Source organism: Suricata suricatta, chromosome 9, assembly GCF_006229205.1.
Source record: "Suricata suricatta isolate VVHF042 chromosome 9, meerkat_22Aug2017_6uvM2_HiC, whole genome shotgun sequence".
Lineage (NCBI taxonomy): Eukaryota > Metazoa > Chordata > Mammalia > Carnivora > Herpestidae > Suricata > Suricata suricatta.
In genome coordinates this window covers 100128967-100147131 of record NC_043708.1, presented here as the reverse complement: position 1 = coordinate 100147131, position 18165 = coordinate 100128967, and the positions used below count along the sequence as shown (strand labels likewise).

The following is an 18165-nucleotide window of genomic DNA, read 5'->3' as shown; positions in this document are numbered from 1 at the left end:
AACAGGAGGTCTATCCATTGAGCCTCATTTTGTTTTACCTCCATAGATGTAAACTTCTTCAGTCAAGTACTACCACTTCCAATAGAAAATTAAGTAACCCTCACTCTCCACCCCTCTCCCAGTTAGAACTATTAATGCCACTCATTCATTTCCCCACTAAACATTTATTGAATCCCTACTATGCTTCAAGTATGCCCTAGAAACAGGGGGTGCAGCTGTGAGTAAAGAGGCCCTCGTCTCCATGGAGATAAGAAACATAAACAAGAATTTCAACACACTGCGGCAAATGCAGTGATAATCACTCATGTAAGGGGACTCATAACCCAGAACAGGAGCAAATCATCATGTGGGGAGGGAGACACAGCCTAAGGCTCTTGGAAAAGAGGCAGAGATCATGAAGATAGCACAACCCATCCTTCCTGTTTGGTTCTAGAACACAGTTTGTTTTACAGCCAAGGACTATTTAACTGAAACATAGTATGTGTGTGTGCTGGACAACAGAAGACAAAGTAACTAAGAATAAAAGTCATAACCCAGAAAGATGATTCATAGATCCTCATTTTTTAAAAGTGATTTATGCAAATTATAGCCAAATCCTTTGGAGGAAAAACACTGATAGGAGATGAAAATGCAGGGGCGCCTGGCTGGCTGGGTCAGTAGCGTGCTCAACTCTTAATCTCAGGGTCAGGAGTTCAAGGCCCATGTTGGGCATGGAGCCTACTTAAAAAGAAAATGCATAGTCAATACTGCACTTCCAGGAACAATCAAGCACTCACCCTGCCACAATACCATAGGGGAGCAGTGGTTCTCAAACCTTAACATGCACACACATCCCCTGCAGACCTGTTAAACAGCGGGTCCTGGGGTATGAAGCCTGACTGGAGCCAGAGCACCTGCATTTTGAATAAGCTACCAGGTAACACAGATGCTGCTGGACCCGTGGGCCCACACGCTGAGCGAAGAAGGTCAGGAGAGCGGATCGTCCTCAGTCCTGAATGACTCTTTCATCACACCAATTCCCATCTTCATCTGAAACCTAGGGAGCCAGAATCTTCAAATATGGAGTTGCCTGTCATTTCATCTGAGCTGCATAGGTGGTTGTGAGCTGTAACCAGGCTCAAGGAGCCACAGCCAAGTGGCCCTTCTGAGAAACTGCTCACTCAGCTCATCTCCGATCCCAACCAACAAGCCCATCTTCTCTGTAGACGCATAAAGTCAGGAGTTTTGGATGGTATCTGGGGGAAAGGAGTCCAGAAGAAGACACCCAGGCAAGCTGGCCACACTGCCCAACTCAACCATGGTGATGCCCGGATGCAGCCCCCAGGGGCCGACGTCCGTAGGCGAATCCATCCTGACCCTTTTTATCTACCGTAACTGCTTCCCAAACCCAGTGCTTAAGATGATTATCATCACTGTCAGTTTGGCTTCATAAAACACAAAGAGGAACGTAGTTTTTTGGGGTTTTTTTCCCTAAAAATTACAGATAAGGGGTCATCCATAATGAAAGACTGGAAAGAAGCCAAAAAGCAAACATGCAATTAACTAGCCCAAAGCCTCCAGGCTCCAATCTTGAAAGGGCACCCCAGCCACACCCCAACCTTGCTGCAAAGTACAATTTTGTTAATAAAAGGGATCAACTGGAATGTGGTCCTTCAGGGCTTTCCCACATGAAGTTGCTTCTGGAAAATCAAAAGTAATAATAGTTTAGCCTCTCCAGGTAGAATAAGGTGATGAAGCTGAGCCCATGTGAAACACCATCATTTTGAAACTGTCTATCTCCACTTTCCATTTAACAAGGTACTGCAGATTCTGTTCCATGTACTCAGCCTCCTGCTCTCAATTTCTAGCCATCTCATTAAAAGTTATATGCCCTAACCCTTTCTCTTGCTTGTTTATCCTGGCAGAGGGCAGGAAAATTCAACAGGGAGATCTCACTTTACCCCTCAACTTGGAAATACCTTTTCCCATAACAAGCTTTCCTAAGACTGGTCTCAGAGGGTTACACGCAAGGTCGATAGGCGGGGCCATGTTCTGCTTTTTCATGAGTGCTCCGGGGAGAAATAGCCAAAGCTTTCTTTTTTTAATTTTAAAGAGAGAGAACACACAAGCAGAGGGAAGGGGCAGAAGGAGAGAGGGGGAGAGAGCGAGAGAGAAATCCCAGGCAGTCTCAAGCCAGACAAGGGGCTCAATCTAATGACCCTACGATCGTGACTGGAGCCAAAATCAAGAGTTGGATACTCAACTGACCGAGCCACCGAAGCTTTCCTAACTACATATGTGCACATAGAAGAAAAAGGAAAGGAAAAAAAAAAAAAAGGCAGGAGTAGCTTGTAATTCCTACCACGTGCTACAATGTATCACGTTCATCTCTATTCTTAGGGTCCTAGGAGGGTAATTGTATAAAGAAATGAAGGACTAGATAAATGACTGGAAATAACAGGATGAACAACATCCTGTCTTCCAGGAGTTCAGACGTCTAGCTGGGAGATTGAGAAGGCAGCACACAGTATAATCCCAAATGCAAGGAAAAACATTCAGGCTCGGAAGCCCAGTTGCACAGCTGGGAGGTGGTGAAATCGCCTTTCGGACTCCGGTCTTCTTAGTTCACATCAGCACAATCTCCCTTGCCCCACTTACTTCTCGGTATGAGATGTGAACAGCTTACGGGAAGAGAGAGGGAGGAGGGCTATGCTGGGGGCGGGGTGTCCTGGAACAGCTTCAGGAGGGGGGCAGCCTCTGAGCCACGTTTGGAGGATGAGCTGAAATGACAGGCTCTCAGGGGCCCCACGTCACTGGTTCAGCTGTCTGAGAGCATCTGCCTAGAAGCGACTCCACTCACCAGGATTGAATGAGCATGGGGGTGGGGAGGGCCTACAGAGCCAGGTCTCTTCAAATGATGGCCTTCTTTCCTTCTTCCTTTTACAACAATATCCTTAACTGCTAAGCCTGGGAAGGAAGAGACAAAAGCCTAGGCTATACAAGAAATATGCAGAGTTGTCTTTTTTCCAACGTAAAGAGTATGCAGTGGGGATAAGCAGAAGTTACTGATAATTTTATCATGTCTATAGAAGCAAGGCTCTTGAAATGGAGAATCATCCAGAAAATCCCCCAGGGGGGCTGAACCTCTGCCATGTAATGATTTTTTCCTTCTTTAGGGAATAAAGGTTAACAAAGTGTAGCCTTTTCTCTAAATAAGGTCACACAGTCCTTTCCCTGTCAACTATCTCCTCTGAGAATTAACATGTACAAATCCCCTGCTTCAATGGACATCTACCTAATCTACTTCTGGAGAGGCTCGTGCTTTTGTTTAAAACCCCCTCCCCGAGAGCTGCCAGCTGAGGTCCAGCCTTAAGCAGACATTGTAATTAATTTTCTCCAAGGGCCCACGCGCGACCTGAGCCCTGGGCAAAGCCAGCCCTGCGCAAAGGACTACGGGGCCAGGGCGCCCCCTTGGCTGTGCTCACCCCGCCCCGACTCCAAGGGAACATACAAGCTCAGGGGTCTTGGAAGCCTTGGGACAATTTAAGATGCTAAAAGCAAGAGGGGGAAATGGCATGCAAAATCCTCTTGGCACTTTTCCTGTCCTTTGACCCCAATTTTAGTTTTTGCAAATAAAGGAATCCCAGCATCATCCTGAAAGAAGAGAGGCTGCGTCCCTCATTTAGGCAGATATAATAACAGCCTTCTCCACCAGGATCCTCCCCTCTTTTAGACATGGAGGCTCAGTGTTTCTCTTACATTAGACTTTGCCAGCCCTGGGTTGAACCAGCCTGTTATGTGGAAAATAAAAGGGGCAGTGATTATGCGGATCTGGGTTACCTTTTTGTAAGGCATGCCTAGAACAGATTCACTCCTGACAATAACCTGCTCAAACCCTGCTACAGTCATAAAGGTCCTAGTGAGGGAGGATGCGGGAGACGGGCAGGCAGCAGCCTACTGCGTGGGTATTAGGAGCCAGGCATGTGCTGGGGGCTTCACCTGTATTATCTCCGTTAATGCCCTTCTCCCAACAATCCTATAAGGTGAGTAGGTTACTAGCATTTTCCAAGTGAGAAAACAAGTTCAGGAGTTCCATAACTGGCCTGTATTGGCAAAGCCATTAGATGGTACAGGCAAGATTTGAACCCAGACCGGAGGACGACTGTCTGGCAGCACGGCTTCTGATACAATCCACAGTTGTGAGATGAAAGCTCACTGTTTGGTGAGTTACCAGTGCAGCAGCTGGCCGACAGCTGTTCAGGGACCATGCTTCCCAGATGATGATTTATGCCCATTATCTGGCTTTCCAACTATGAACTACAAACATCCTACTCCACATCTCAAAGAAGTCAGAAGGAAGCCCAAATCAAACGCTTGTAAGTTATTTCCAGATTTCCAATCCTTCAACCCCTTACAAGAAGGCCACATAAACACCCCGAGTTCTCCAACATAACACACTGGGAAGGTCGCCAGAACATTGTCCTGGACTCTTAGACTCTTTCCAAAGCACCATCTCAAACTGAGGCCATTAGAGCCATCAGGATTTATAAAGTTCCCAGATTACAAGAATCCCACCCTAACAGAAGGCTATTATTTGGATGAGATTAATGAAAAATAAAACCTTATTTGTACATTTTCATTTACAAATTTCAGTGTTTGTTAAGGATCCAGCAACAGGGGGAGAAATGGAATGCTTTTAAAAAAAAAAAAAAGAAGAAGAATCACAAAAGGCAACTTACATATTGAAAGATTATTTTGGGGGGGGGGGCACCTGGGTGGCTCAGTCAGTTGAGCTTCGGCTCAGGTCATGATCTCACAGTTCATGGGTTCGAGCCTCACATCAGGCTCTGTGCTGACAGCTAGCTCAGAGCCTGGAGCCTGTTTCAGATTCTGTGTCTCCCTCTCCCTCTGACCCTCCCCTGCTCACGCTGTCTCTCTCTCTCTCTCTCTCAAAAATAAATTAAAAAACAGAAAAAAATTTTAAAAAAAATTATTTTTGAAACAGAAGATATCTCCCGATGGCAGGATTATGGGGTAAGTTTTATTTTCTTTTACCAATGTGCATTTTCTATTTAATCTGTAATACCATGTATTACTCATATAGTCAACAAAAAATGTCAGATCCTTTGAATAACTCAGCCTGCTCATATCATGACTGCTAGACATTTGGTACATTATTGAAATATATACATACACCCCGGAAACTGAGAAGAAAACAAATTCCGTACCAGCCCAGCCTTTCCTTTTCCCTAGTCCTCAAAGGCCAGTTATTGGCTTATTTTTTCTTATTGAAATTAGGCTTCATCCAGCTTCAAGTACATTCCTGAATAAGGCAAAGAACAGAGGAAGAGCCCTTCACTGATGAGGACACCTCTACCAGGACGGAGTAGTGAGGTGTGCTCCCCACTGTCCTTAAGCCGCAGAGTTAGAGTCGGGGATGGTAAGGACCTTAAAGGAACCTGAAAAGAATCTGTATGTTGGACACTCAGCAATCTCAACCTATCCATTGCAAGGTAACTGTTCTTACTCCATTATCTTAGATTCTGGATTGGTCAGTGTGGCATCCATTCATCACAGAACCAATTATATTAACTCTAATTTCTATATTCTTAAGAGTCTGGCATTTGGAAGCCTTATAGACCTGGGGAGAGACTGCCCCTTCCAGGGCTAATTCTTAGAGCTAAGGGCTCAACGAGGGCAATGCCTTTCAGATACCAACCAACCAATCCAGAGTCTATACCTGCCCCCCAGCATGCTCTTTATCCAGCTCTCCAGCACCAAGCCTCACTTCCTCTGCCCTAAGTCAGGCCAGGGCCAGGCACCATAGACATCACCTCAGTGGCCCAAAGCCCACCGGGATTATCCAAACTAGCCAATCCTCAACTCCTTCCCTGCCCTGCCTCCCCTGTGGAAACCCCAATAAAGGTGCTTCCCAAGGCTTTCTCCTCACTCCAGTCTTCTGCCTCCTGACTACCCTGAGGCTCCTTGCATGGTGTGCTCGCCCCTCACCCCACCCCGCCTTGGGAAACGGAAGTCATAAAAACCATCTTCAATGGCAGGGGCCTCTCCATATTGTCATTTTTCTACAGTTTATGTCCCTGGCACACAACAGCCACCAACCCTGAGCAGCCAGAAAACACTTTTAAGCACTAAGTCAATGCTGAGCACTAGACCCATGTGCATGACGTCACGAAAGAGCAATCTCTCTGAGGCCAGAACGAACTTGCTTACTGGGTATGTCCTGGAAACCTTACATCCTGCCTGCAGCCCTTGTACTGCCTGAACAGCACGATTACAGGGATTCCAGAGGCAGACTCAGAGATGCGGTCAGAGGAGACCGGACGTGTCAGAGGCCAACAACCCAGTTCTCCTGCCTGAGAAACAGCTACGACTGGGGCCCAGCAGAGAATTTTCAGTCCCAAGCAAAAGGCCACGGATACTCATCTCCCACTTCAACAGTGAAAGTACATAAATATACTTCAGACATTTGCAAGAAAAACAGTTTTGCCTCTTACGGGGGGAGACTTCAATTATCTGGAACATTCGCTCATTCTCAATTCCTCCTTCCTCTAAGGCACCAAAATAAAAGGGGCACCACTGCATTTTCATCAGGTGACTTTTCATTTAACCTAGATCTTCTCAATGCCTTTTTGTTTTTTAATTTCCTAAACATCTTACACCTCTTCCATCAACCTCAGCTTGCCATCCCACGCCCTCCCCACCACCCACCCCCGACCCAGGACCAGCACCAGGCTGTATCTACTTAATCTTTCTGCATTAGGCATAGAAGACTGAACATAAAAAGGAAAAGTGACAAGCACTTGACCTACATCCCCCTCTTCACGCCTAACTCCAAAAGTAGAAAAGCCAATGACATTCCAGTTCTTTAAAAATTAAGAACACACACAGCCCTGAGAAGCATTTGCTGATACCAAAGCACAGGATAAGGAATTAAATTATTAACTTCCTTTTGTGGAAGACGGAAGGTCTCTACATCTAGTTTTCCTAGGGCTGCCTACAGTTTTTACTCCAATTCAGGCACAGGCACAACCTCTGGTAATATATGCCCGGGCATATTTAATTTTCCAAGCAGCTGTCTTTGGTATGCGCTAAAGGCCCGCTGTCACTGCTGATTCTTCTGAGGACATGGACAAACGTGTCCCAAGTCACGCAGAGATAACCCCCACAAATAAGCATAGGCATTACAACGGCCCAGATCTAAGAAAAAAAATTGAGACGCAAATGAACTCATAAATCAAAGAGACCATAGTAATGGCCCCTCTCATTTAAAACCCCTGACCTCAAGGATACTACCCAAGTCATACTCCTTTATGTCCTCCCACTTTTTTTTAGCAGTTTACTAGAGTAGTCGGGATATACTATTGCTCAGGAGTATTCTGATCATTTATTAGATTTCTAAGATGTACCATTTTCCCTATTAATTCTAAAGTGGATTGCATGCAGTCATTTTGTTTGTTTCTGTAGTAACCAGAGGGAACAAGAACTCGAGGTCGGTCAGGTCACATGTCCAACAGATGCTGGTCCAACAAATGTCCAACATATAACAGCTCAACTGGAAGAAGTCTGAGAAGCACTAATCCAGGAAAGACCGGTCAAAATCAAACTGAAAGTTTCCAGAGCTCTGAGAAGCACATCCTTCCCACGTGGACAGCGTCCAGCGTCTTGACAGTCACATTGATAAGGAATCCCATCATCAGCAGATGAGCAACCACCAAGGGTCCTACCAGCCTGAAATGCCAGCAACATGTAAGCTGGCCAAACCACAAGAGGCCAACCCGGAGTCAGCGTCTCGAGAGAAGGGAGCCACAGAAAGGACACGCAGTGGCTGCCGCATCTGGACCGTCACTGCTAGCAGACCTGTCAGGCGTGCGAGAGGAAGAGAGTGTTCTCTCCTCTTCTCTCTTCCGCTCCTAGGTAATCCAGAGGCAGCGGGGACAGTCAGAGGCAGTCAAAGGGAACGCACCGTTCACAGAGCAAGCGTGCTTCCACCCCTGCAAGGTCAAGGTTACCCTTGCCCCAAGAGCAGAGGTCCCCTCTTCCTCTGCTTCCTCACAAGGAGCTGCGGGCTCAGAGGACATCAGCCCTTCTAACTATACTCAGGAGCATACCTTGCAGGGAACAAGAGTGCCCACTTCAGGAAAATCCCCCATGCAAAAAGTACTTGCAAACTAGACACAATTTTAAAGAAGAAGGTCTGCTTTAAACGTCCAGCTTGAAACGCTCAGCTCCCCTAGAATACACAGATCAAATATGCAAGTTCAACACCACATTAAGCACAGGATCAAAGTTAACATGACCAATATCAGGACAAAATGATTATCACATGCCTCCCAATGTGATGTACTAAGAGGTAAAAACCTCATTTGCATAGTCTTCCTGACAAAAAGACATTTAATCATGAGCAATAGAGTGAGAAATTCTAGAAACCCTAACTGCTACAAAATAATCGGCCCACAATCTTGAAAAATGTCATTATCATGAAAGAAAGAAAGAAAAAAAAAAAAAAGCAAAGGAACAGCTCCTAACAACAAGACTAAAAAGACATTACAACTGTACACCATTTGCAGAAATCTGGGTTGAACCCCTACGTTGGGGGCAAGAATTTCTATGAAAGACATTACTATGGTAAGTGGCAAAATTTGATATGAACTCTATATTCAGCAATAGTAGATCAGTGTTGTAGGTCTTATTTTCACAAATTAAATGGGTTATAAAAAGAAAGGTTCTGGGAGGCCTGGGTGGCTCAGTTTGTTGAGCATCTAACTCTTGATTTTGTCTCAGGTCATGATCCCAAGATTGTGAGACTGAGCCCTACATCATGTACAACATAGAACCTGCTTAAGATTCCCTACCCTTCTCTCTCCCTCCCTCCCCTCGGCCCCTTCCTGCTCAGGCATGCTCTCTCTCTTGCTCTCTAAAATTAAAAAAAATTTTTTTAATTTAAAGAAAGATTCTTGTTAATAGAGAAAACATGAAGTATTGGGGGGTGACGCAATAGGAAGTAATTTTCAAACAGCTCAGAAAATACAAGTGACAAAGAGAATGATAAAGCAAATGTGGTAGAATATTTGTACCTGATCACTTACATCAGGCTCTGTGAGAGTTCTCTGTATTCTTCTGGCAACTTTTCTCTAGGTTTGACGTTATTTCAAAATATAGTCTTTTAAAACAACACATACTCAGTTGCAAAATGTTTCCGTAGTAACATCCATCAAATAAGCCAAGGTCCCCTTCCCATACTACACTTCTCTGTCACCATCTACTCATCCAACAGAACCAAGGGACTATGCCCTTCTTTCATCTCCAAGCCAACCTCCCTGCAAGCCTAGCAACCACCACATAGCCTCACCTGCAGGGCTGGTGACAATGTTACATTCCAGGGCAACATGGACTTTGCAGACATGCTGAAGGACCTGGTTATTCTCCTTGATTATCCAGGTGCTCCCAAGGGAATCAAGAAGGGTCTCAAAAGATGAGAACCCAGCTGTGGTCCCAGGGAGATTCAATGTAGCTGGATTTGAAAATGGCACAATGGAGTCACCAGCCAAGGAAAGCACTTGGCCTACAGAAACTAGAAGAGGCAAGGACATGGATTCTCTCCTAGGGCCCCGAGAAAGACGGCAGCTTTGCCCACACCTCAGTGTTAGCCCAGCGAGACAGCTCTAATTCTGTAGATTAGAAGTCTAATTCATCTGTGATCATCTGTGAGAGCAGGAGTGGAAAACTGACACAGACCTTATTCCGTCATGTGGACATGAATCAATCTTCATCCTTTTTGAGAAATGGGGTTAATGGAGCCTAGGGACTACCTTTTAACTTCCCAGAAGCCCCTGGGGCACCCCCAGAATAAACATGGCCCTTCAACCAAACCATCTCCAAAGGTCATTCACAAAACACAGTTATCAGACTGAACTTACTTGCTATCATCTGCCACTATTTCGTACTATGTTTTTCCACCAGTTTTTTCAGTAATAAAAATAAAGTATGTCCCAAGTTATCAACTGGCAGATCCCAGTGGCCTAGGTCACCAGCATCTAAATCACTCCACTTCATCAGAAAACTCTCCCCCCCCACCCCCACCCCAGCAACCACTCCCACCCCGTGGGCTTTAGCACTGCCTCTGATCCCGTAGTGAAGTCACCATGGCCTCCTTCCAGATTTCTGAGTCATCCTCACCATTGCAGGTCCAAGCAGCAGCAGCTGGACTGCGAACTCAAAACAGCAAAGCCCAAACTCAGCCCTGGAAACTCAGCTGCTGCACAAAGGTCACGGTCCCTCCTTCCTCCCACCTCATTACTTTCCCTAGCATCTTCTCCACTCAAGTGCCCTTCGGTCCCGTGGGAGCCGCACAGCTGGCCGAAGGACACGCGGCCAAAAGTAATCCCTGGGTGCAGTGACGTGCTCCGGCTCCATTTAACGGATTGCCTCTGCTCGCAGAAGGGCGTTTGAGGGCATATTTTGATCACTGAAATATTTCTATTGAAGAAAACATCTGGGGGAGACAGCTACTGTCCTGACAACTATATGATCTCATTAATAAGGCCGGTGCCAAGCCTTGTGGCCGTAGTCAAGATGGTTTTCTTAGCGCAGAGACTAACTGAGCTTCCACTTTTCATTCCATCATCAGCTGCGGAGTGTGTACCCCCAATCAGAGCTGCTCCTGCGGAAAGAGGTCAAGGCAGACCCAGGAGCAAAGAGCTGTAATTACTTCTGACACCGATGATCTTCAGTGCATCTACTCAAAACTGAAGCCCACCAGGGAAGATGCCCGGGAGATCCATCCAGAGATACAGAAGATCACTTTTAAAGGGAGGAGCATGTATACACCAAGGACTTGTCCTCCAAGTGGTTCTGTTTGAAGCACCCAGTGCAGCTGCTGTACAGAGCAAACAGCCTGTTTTCGGGTGGGCAGGCCAGCAAATCTCATTCCCACAGGGAATTTTATCAGCCTTTTATCATCCTGTCATCAGCCACCGCTGTTAAATATGAGATCTGCCACAGATGCCTGCTGACTTACAGACAGAGACCATGACTCTGCCCTGGAGAAACGTGCTTCTGACAAGTGTCGGTAATTCTGGGTGCCGGGGAGACCCCAGCCAGAGACAGCTCGGCACAGCCACGGCCAGCCTGTAAGGAACTTCCCTCTGAGCAAGAACAGAGGCAGAGGAATTGGACGAGAGAGAGGTCGAGGCTGCCTTGGGCAGCAAGGAACAACCTCCAGCCTGACTCACACTTCCCTCTCCACCACGAACATGAACAAACACTCAACGCCAAAGGGTATACACAAGAACAGGTGGGAATCAGAAGAAAAGGAGCCATCAGCGGGGACCAGGCAAGTTCAGGGGGCCTGTGATGAGGTCTTCAACTGCAGAACCAGCAAAGACATCTTGGCAAGCCCTGCTGGTTAGACTTTGAAGCCCTCTGAGCTCCCAGATCTGGCACGGCCATGTTTTGTTTGTTTGGTGTTTTGGAAGACTTTCTATATTTTTTTGGCTTTCAAAAGGACAAAAACTTCTCAAGATGCACTTTCTGTGCCTGTGAGGGCCTTCACACAGTTGTTAGGAATATAAATTAAGTCATCTTTTCAAAGGTGAATTTTTTAAAGATGTCTATCTTTTGACCTTGAAATTCTACAGAAACGCCCCTATGGTCTCCAGGTATTTTTTTTTTTAAATGCTCATTGCAATATTACCTAGTAAATAAATAAATGGGGAGAGGGAGGGCAAGAAGCCCAGCCAGCAACAGGAGAATGAAACATCACAGAACATCTTCTCACGTAAAATATTTTTAACAATTAACAGATTTATATTAGCATGCAATGTCTATGACTCATTAGTTTTTAAAATACATTATGGAGGGGAGCCTGGGTGGCTCGGTTGGTTAAGCATTCGACTTTGGCTCAGGTCATGATCTCCCGGTTCATGGGTTGGGGGCCCGCATCAGGTTCTATGCTGACAGCTCAGAGCCTGGAGCCTGTTTCAGATTCTGTGTCTCCCTCTCTCTCTCTGCACCCCCCCCCCCGCATTCATGCTCTGTCTCTGTCTCAAAAATAAACTATAAAAAAATTAAAATACATTACGTAGAACATTACACTGTATTTTTTTGTTTAAAAAACTCTCACGAAGGGCCATGAGGACTTTATGTAGAGTCCTGATACCACCTTGAAATTTTTTTTCCTCTCTCAAAAAGCAGAGAGGTAATGCCAATGTTGTTTTTGAAACCAGTTAGAGCTCTGCCTACAAGGAAGGAGAGGTAAAAAAGGGGATGAGTCCCAGTTAGCCATTGTTTTCATTAGAAATCATTGTTTTGTAGGCCTTTCTTTTTCAATAGAAATACGCCCTGGAGGGTCCCAAATGAGAACAAGAATGGTGACTAGATGTCCCCATGGACCCACTATTTCAAACAAGGTAATAAAATGGTACTAACATCAAACGTCTATTTGCTGGAATTGGGGTACCTATGGGTACCCAGCCATGGGATGCGGGCAAAAACCATTCTGCGCCCCCAAAACTCCAAATGCCCTTTAGGCAATGCTGGCTTTAGGGCTGGGGCAGGGACAGAATCCTGTCTTGAAGTAGAGGCAGGAAGTTATGTGAGTATTTGAGTACTGTTTAGTACTACATTTGGAAAGGGGGAGGGGAGAAGCCTGTATCTCTGTCTCCTAGCATTCTAAAATTTGTCACACTATGATTTAAAAAAAAAAAAGTACAGTACGGTACAAAGAGGGTGACAGGTCCTAAGTGTGGTATGCAAAATAGGCCCAAAAGACTACAATCCATCACATAAGTTACCGATACAAGGAATCGGTATGCAGGATTACTAGGTCCCTTTTAGACATCTTTCCTTTCCTCCTTTTAAAATAACAGGTTCTCTGGGCATCTGGGTAGCTCAGGACCTTAAGCATCCAACGACAGCTCAGGTCACAATCTCATGGTTCATGAGTTTGAGCCTCACATCGGGCTCTGTGCTGACAGCTCAGACCCAGGAGCCTGCTTCAGGTTCTGTCTCCCTCTCTCTTTGCCCCGCCCCCACCCACACTCTTTCTCTCTCTCCCAAAAATAAACATCACAATTTTTTTCAAATCAAGTACCAAGTTGTCAATTACTTTCATAACTCTACAAAGTAAAGGGAGGTTTAAAAAAAATACAAACCTGTGAGGGGGAATGATGCTTGAGATACTCATCCAACATCTTCCACCCGTTTTGCTCTCTCTCATTACCACACATAATTGAGGACCCCAGAGAGGAGATCTTCGAAGCACACAAAAGGCAAGGAAACACTACCATTGTGTTTACTTGTGAAAGCTTATAATTACCCAAGACCAGTGTGACCACTGTTACCACTCCAGTGTTTGCTTAGGGATTCATCGGCAGTGCTGATTAAGTCACTGCTCTTCAGATAGGTTACTTCAGATAAGCAAACGGAAGAAGGAAATTACTTTGTTGGGTTCATTTAACAAATGTTTGATGAGCTCAAGGCTGAGCGCTGGGCCCTGGGATCCAAGGATGGATGAGGCAGAATCCCTGTTCTCAAGGGGTCCCTTTCTACAAAGAAACTGACCAGCAACAAAAGAGCTCAGCCAAAGGGAATGCAGCCAGACGCATGTGGAGAAGGACACTTCCCTCAGCCCTCAAGTGAGCAGCGGGGATGTGTACGCAGGACTCGAAGGGCATCATGTCTGTAACAACTCTGTGTCAGGTCCAAGTCCTCTCCCTCCTTTTGCTGTTGAGGAAACAGACCTGGAAAACAGAAAATGCTCCGCACTGGTGCCTGCATGAGAATCCGAGGCCCAGATCAACATGTAAGGACCAAGGTTATCACACCACTCAGCTGGGAGGGGACTCCATCTCCCGGTAGCAAGAGCCCGGACTCCAGATGGAAAAGCAAGCATGATTCCCCAAGAACCAAAGAAATGAGAAGGAGGTGCTTTTGAGACGCCCTTCCCGCCCTTCATGGGGAGGCCCACTCCACACTCCAGAGGGCAAGTACCGGCATGGACTGAGCAAGAATTTGTAAAACAATCAGAATAGCACCGTTCCTACCGTGGCCCAAACCAGGAGTTCCAGCAGACCACAGAAGCCTAGCTCTGTGAGTTCAACTTAATTCTAAATCTGCTGGGTATATAGGAGTTACATGAGGCCAAAACAGAGGGGCCTAATTGAAAAATTAAATCTCATGAAGCACTACCATTGCATATCTGATCCGGAACAGACCAAATAACCCTCCGCAGAGTAAAGTTACCTGGAGATTGTCTCAGATACACAAATTCCACAGAATGGCCAGAAAATGGTTTTGAGAATACACTGAATCAACCTGACCCCTTGCTTTCTGCCTTCCAGACATGAGCCATCGACGACTAAGTTGTAGCACTGGCTCTCGGGACCACGGGCAGCTGTTACTCTCCTGGGGAGCTGGCCCCAGGGAGGCTGGCTGGGGCTGGCAGATGTGGGCCTCCTAAATGAATACACAACTCTCTCTTCCCTGTCCATTTCCACCTCACTCCAATGGCCAAGCTCCTCCCCCACCTCCAGGGGCTTGGTGTGCCTATAGAAGCAACATCATAGCATTGACATGCAAGCAAAGGCCAGATCCAGTGGTATAATGAGAGCATGGAAACAAGCACAAAAAAATCAGCAACCCCATCTTGCTACCAGCAGTAAAGTCCCATTTTTCGTAGGGCTTCAGGTGGCAAAGGTCAGAGGAAGAAGAGCTCGGCCTGAAATCTGACAGAGCAGGCTAGATCCCGAATGCACCTGCTGTGTGAGCTGGTGAATTCCTTCATCCCGGCCTCAGTCTTGCCCTCTGCCTGCCTCGTGCACTCGAGGGAGGGCTGAGACATAAGACCGTGTGCCAGGCGCTTAGCCAGGCACCCAGTATGTCTGGAGTACTCTGGTCACTCAAGCCGTGTATCCACGTGGCTTCTGAGGAAGACTCAACATGACCCGTGCGTGGACAGCAGCAGTGCCCGGCCCAGACCAGCAGTGTCTCGCACGAAAAACCACGGGGCCAGCCCATCACTGGGACTCGAGACCCCCGCTTTGGCAGCAGTGACCCGAACTCCTCCCGCCACCCCCTCACAGCCTCTCTCTGAGGGCTTGGAGGTTTCCTGCAGCCACCAACACGGTGTCTCTCAAGACCCTACTTGGGAACCACGATGGTGGCCCAGTTGATACAGGCTCTGCTTGAAAAACACCCCCCATACTTCCAGAAATGCGGACTTACAGAGAGGGCACATCGCAGAGACCCCATAGGATTTCATCACACAAATCTGATAATGCCGGCATTTCCGCTCTCACGGACACCACGCCAACTCAGGATGTTAGTGAGGTAGGAGCACAGGGACAGTGAGGTGGCAGGCTCCCATACTTTGCAGCCGGGCTCCCTGTTTCAGCACACTCAGCCTCACACAGCTAAGGGAGACAGACTGGCAGACAAAACCCATCCATTCTCTGGTGGCTTGACAGACCCACCTCTTGAGCAGTTCGAGTCACACTCCATCCAAGACAAGAGTCATGCACTTCAAGAACCTTAGACCTTACTTCTCCAAGCAAGATCTAAACAACATGCATTGGCATCATCTGAAATTTGCTAGAAATGCAGAATCTCGGGCCCCACCCAGAACTACACAATCAGGATCTGCATTTTAACTGGATCCCCAGGTGACACTGCCGTAGAGTATTCAGAACAAAATGATCTACCCAGCTACGGTTGTGACAGTGAAGTCTTCATTTTCACTTGGTCTTTTTCTTCCTTCACGAAAGTTCCAGGACAGCACAGACAGTGCCTACCTTAGCCACCGGCACATAGTAGTTACTCAAATATTTGTTACATGAACAAATGTCTATCAAGTAACTGAAGAGACCAATGCTGTTTTAAGTGCAGAGGAAAATGCAGGCAAGGGTCTAAGAGAGAGAATATGGAGGGAGGGGTCTTTAAGTGAGTCAGATAAGGCCTCTCTAAAAGGGAGGGTAACGTGAGGATCAAACACGATAGGAGGGGGAACATCTGGGAGAAGAGGAGGTTGGGCAGAGGACTACCACCTGCATTTGCCCCCCTAAAAAGTCTGCTCCTATAGGTGTAAAGAGGCACTGTCACATTTGCCCTGGTGGTACAACAAAGAAGCTCCGAGGAGGCAAACACACAAGGGCCCATGACCTTTATGATGGTTGGTGGCAGAAAGGTCGTGTCTGTGGCCACAGCTGCCATTTCCAAGGCTTCTGGAGCTGGGTGTGAGAAAGCCTGGCATGCGGCTGGACGTCATGACCACGGCCACAACCGTCCAGCCCTCAGGGTCCACAGGCCTACAGCTGCTCACAAATTAGAAACATGTGGGTCACTCACTGTTTTCAACAAGTAGCTCCAGGAGTCTGTGGGTGTCGAGACATCCAAGGGCCTGGGACCCCAGTCCAGATGTTACCCTACAGCGGCACGCTGGCGAAGAGGAAACAGAAGACATAGGTCAGGGCAACATTCTCCCCACAATGAATGACGTCAACGGGGTTCAGGTTAGAAAGAGGGCAGAAAGGGGCGTCTGGGTGGCTCAGTCGATTAAGCCTCTGACTTCGGCTTTGGTCACCATCTCACGGTTCATGGGTTTGAGCCCCACGTCGGGCTCTGTGCTGACAGCTCAGAGCCTGGAGCCTGCTTCCAATTCTGTGTGTGTCTCTCTCTCTGCCCCTCCTCTGCTCACACGCTGTGTGTCTCTCTCTCAAAAATAAACAAACATTTTAAAAATAAGTTAAAAAAAAAAAGGGCAGAAAGGGAAAACATGGGAGGCACGTGGTCCCTGGGCACTGTGCAGTTAGACCGCTGGCACTGCTGGGCCCTCTGTCTCGGGAGACGTCACACCACCCATAGCTGCGAAGTAGCCTCTCTGCAAATCCGCCAGCGTGGAGCCCCGATAGACGGCTGCCACGAGTCCTGGAAGGTCATCCGACCCAACCCGTCTTCACAGATGAGAAAAATCAAGACTCAAACAAGAGCTGCCTTGCCCAAAATCAGCAGCAAGTAGTGGCAATGCCAGGAATGGAATCACAGAAATCAAGTCCATAAAGCTTAAATTTACCTGTAAATTACCTTCCTTAGTAAAACTCAGCTTTCTAAATGTTACGCTTACTCTGTCTGGCTCCTAACCAATGAAACGAGACAAAACAGCCTGCATTTCCAAATCTTAACTCTTCCCCTAAATTCTCTCTGGAATCCCCAAAGACTTCCAACAGCCAAAGTGAGACTCCTGGTTTTCTTCAAAAACAAAATTTAAAACACGAAAAAGAAAACCTTTTCTTTTCTTTCACATTTAAGAACACGAAGTCTAAAACCTTTGGAGGGTGGGCAGGGGGCAGGAGCACACTGAACACCTAAAAAGTCTCAGTTTATGAGATGCAAGGAATAGAGAACCCAAACAAAAGGTCAGCTCCCATACATCAGGTTTATACACCCCAAGGACCAGAACCCCCCCAGGAAACGCTCAGAGACCCTAAGAAGTAGTACATTTCAAACATGGGTGGCCAAAGACTGATGTCAATGGTCATTTTGTTAAAATGAAATTGATGATCGAAATGCTAATTCCCTAGGAAATGAGTCTTCTGATTGAGTTTTTAAATTAACCTTCATCTAATTATATATTTAAACCATAATCATCTAAATAGCTCTTTCCCTAGGGTTTTAGTTCCAGCCGACTCGGACATATCAGTACATCCCTGGACGTGTCACACCTAATTTTGCAGACCTGCGGTCAACTCCTACATAAAAAGAACATGGATGGGATAAAACTCAGGTGTTCCTCCGCTAAAGAACTCCAAAATTCCCTCTCATTGCTGGAACAAAGCTTAAAGTACCTCACCCTAAGTCAGCTTATACAAAGCATAATTACTCGCCTACTACGAAGAAGTGATTGTCAGTCATTATGAATTTAAATTGCTGTCTCTCTTAAGGAAATAACTCGGAAGTCAGTAATAACCATAGTTGTATTTGGTTTCTAGGGAGTTAGCTTCAGCAGTGACAAATCTGCCCCCACCCTCACTAAATGGGTATTTGGATCTGTTTCTCCCGAAGGTCCATTATTTATAAGGCACAAGTTAGGGTTTCTCTTGCATAAAGTGGAACTTAGGCAGTGAGGTCATTTGTTTTGAAACTACAGCAACCATCCCAACCCCCACCACACAC

General features: G+C 46.6%; 1 protein-coding gene across 3 annotated transcripts in view; it reads right to left on the bottom strand.

Annotated features, from left to right (window-relative positions):
* The window catches only part of TLN2 (talin 2), a 368445-nt gene extending 352035 nt beyond the window's left edge, over positions 1 to 16410 (bottom strand). For 2 of the 3 annotated variants that reach the window (XM_029951031.1, XM_029951033.1), the window contains exon 1: positions 16342 to 16410. The gene's annotated coding sequence lies outside the window, so the exon portion shown is untranslated. The remainder of the gene's footprint in view (positions 1 to 16341) is intronic. The other variant, XM_029951032.1, reaches the window with a different exon arrangement.
* Between the last annotated feature and the right edge of the window lie 1755 nt (positions 16411 to 18165).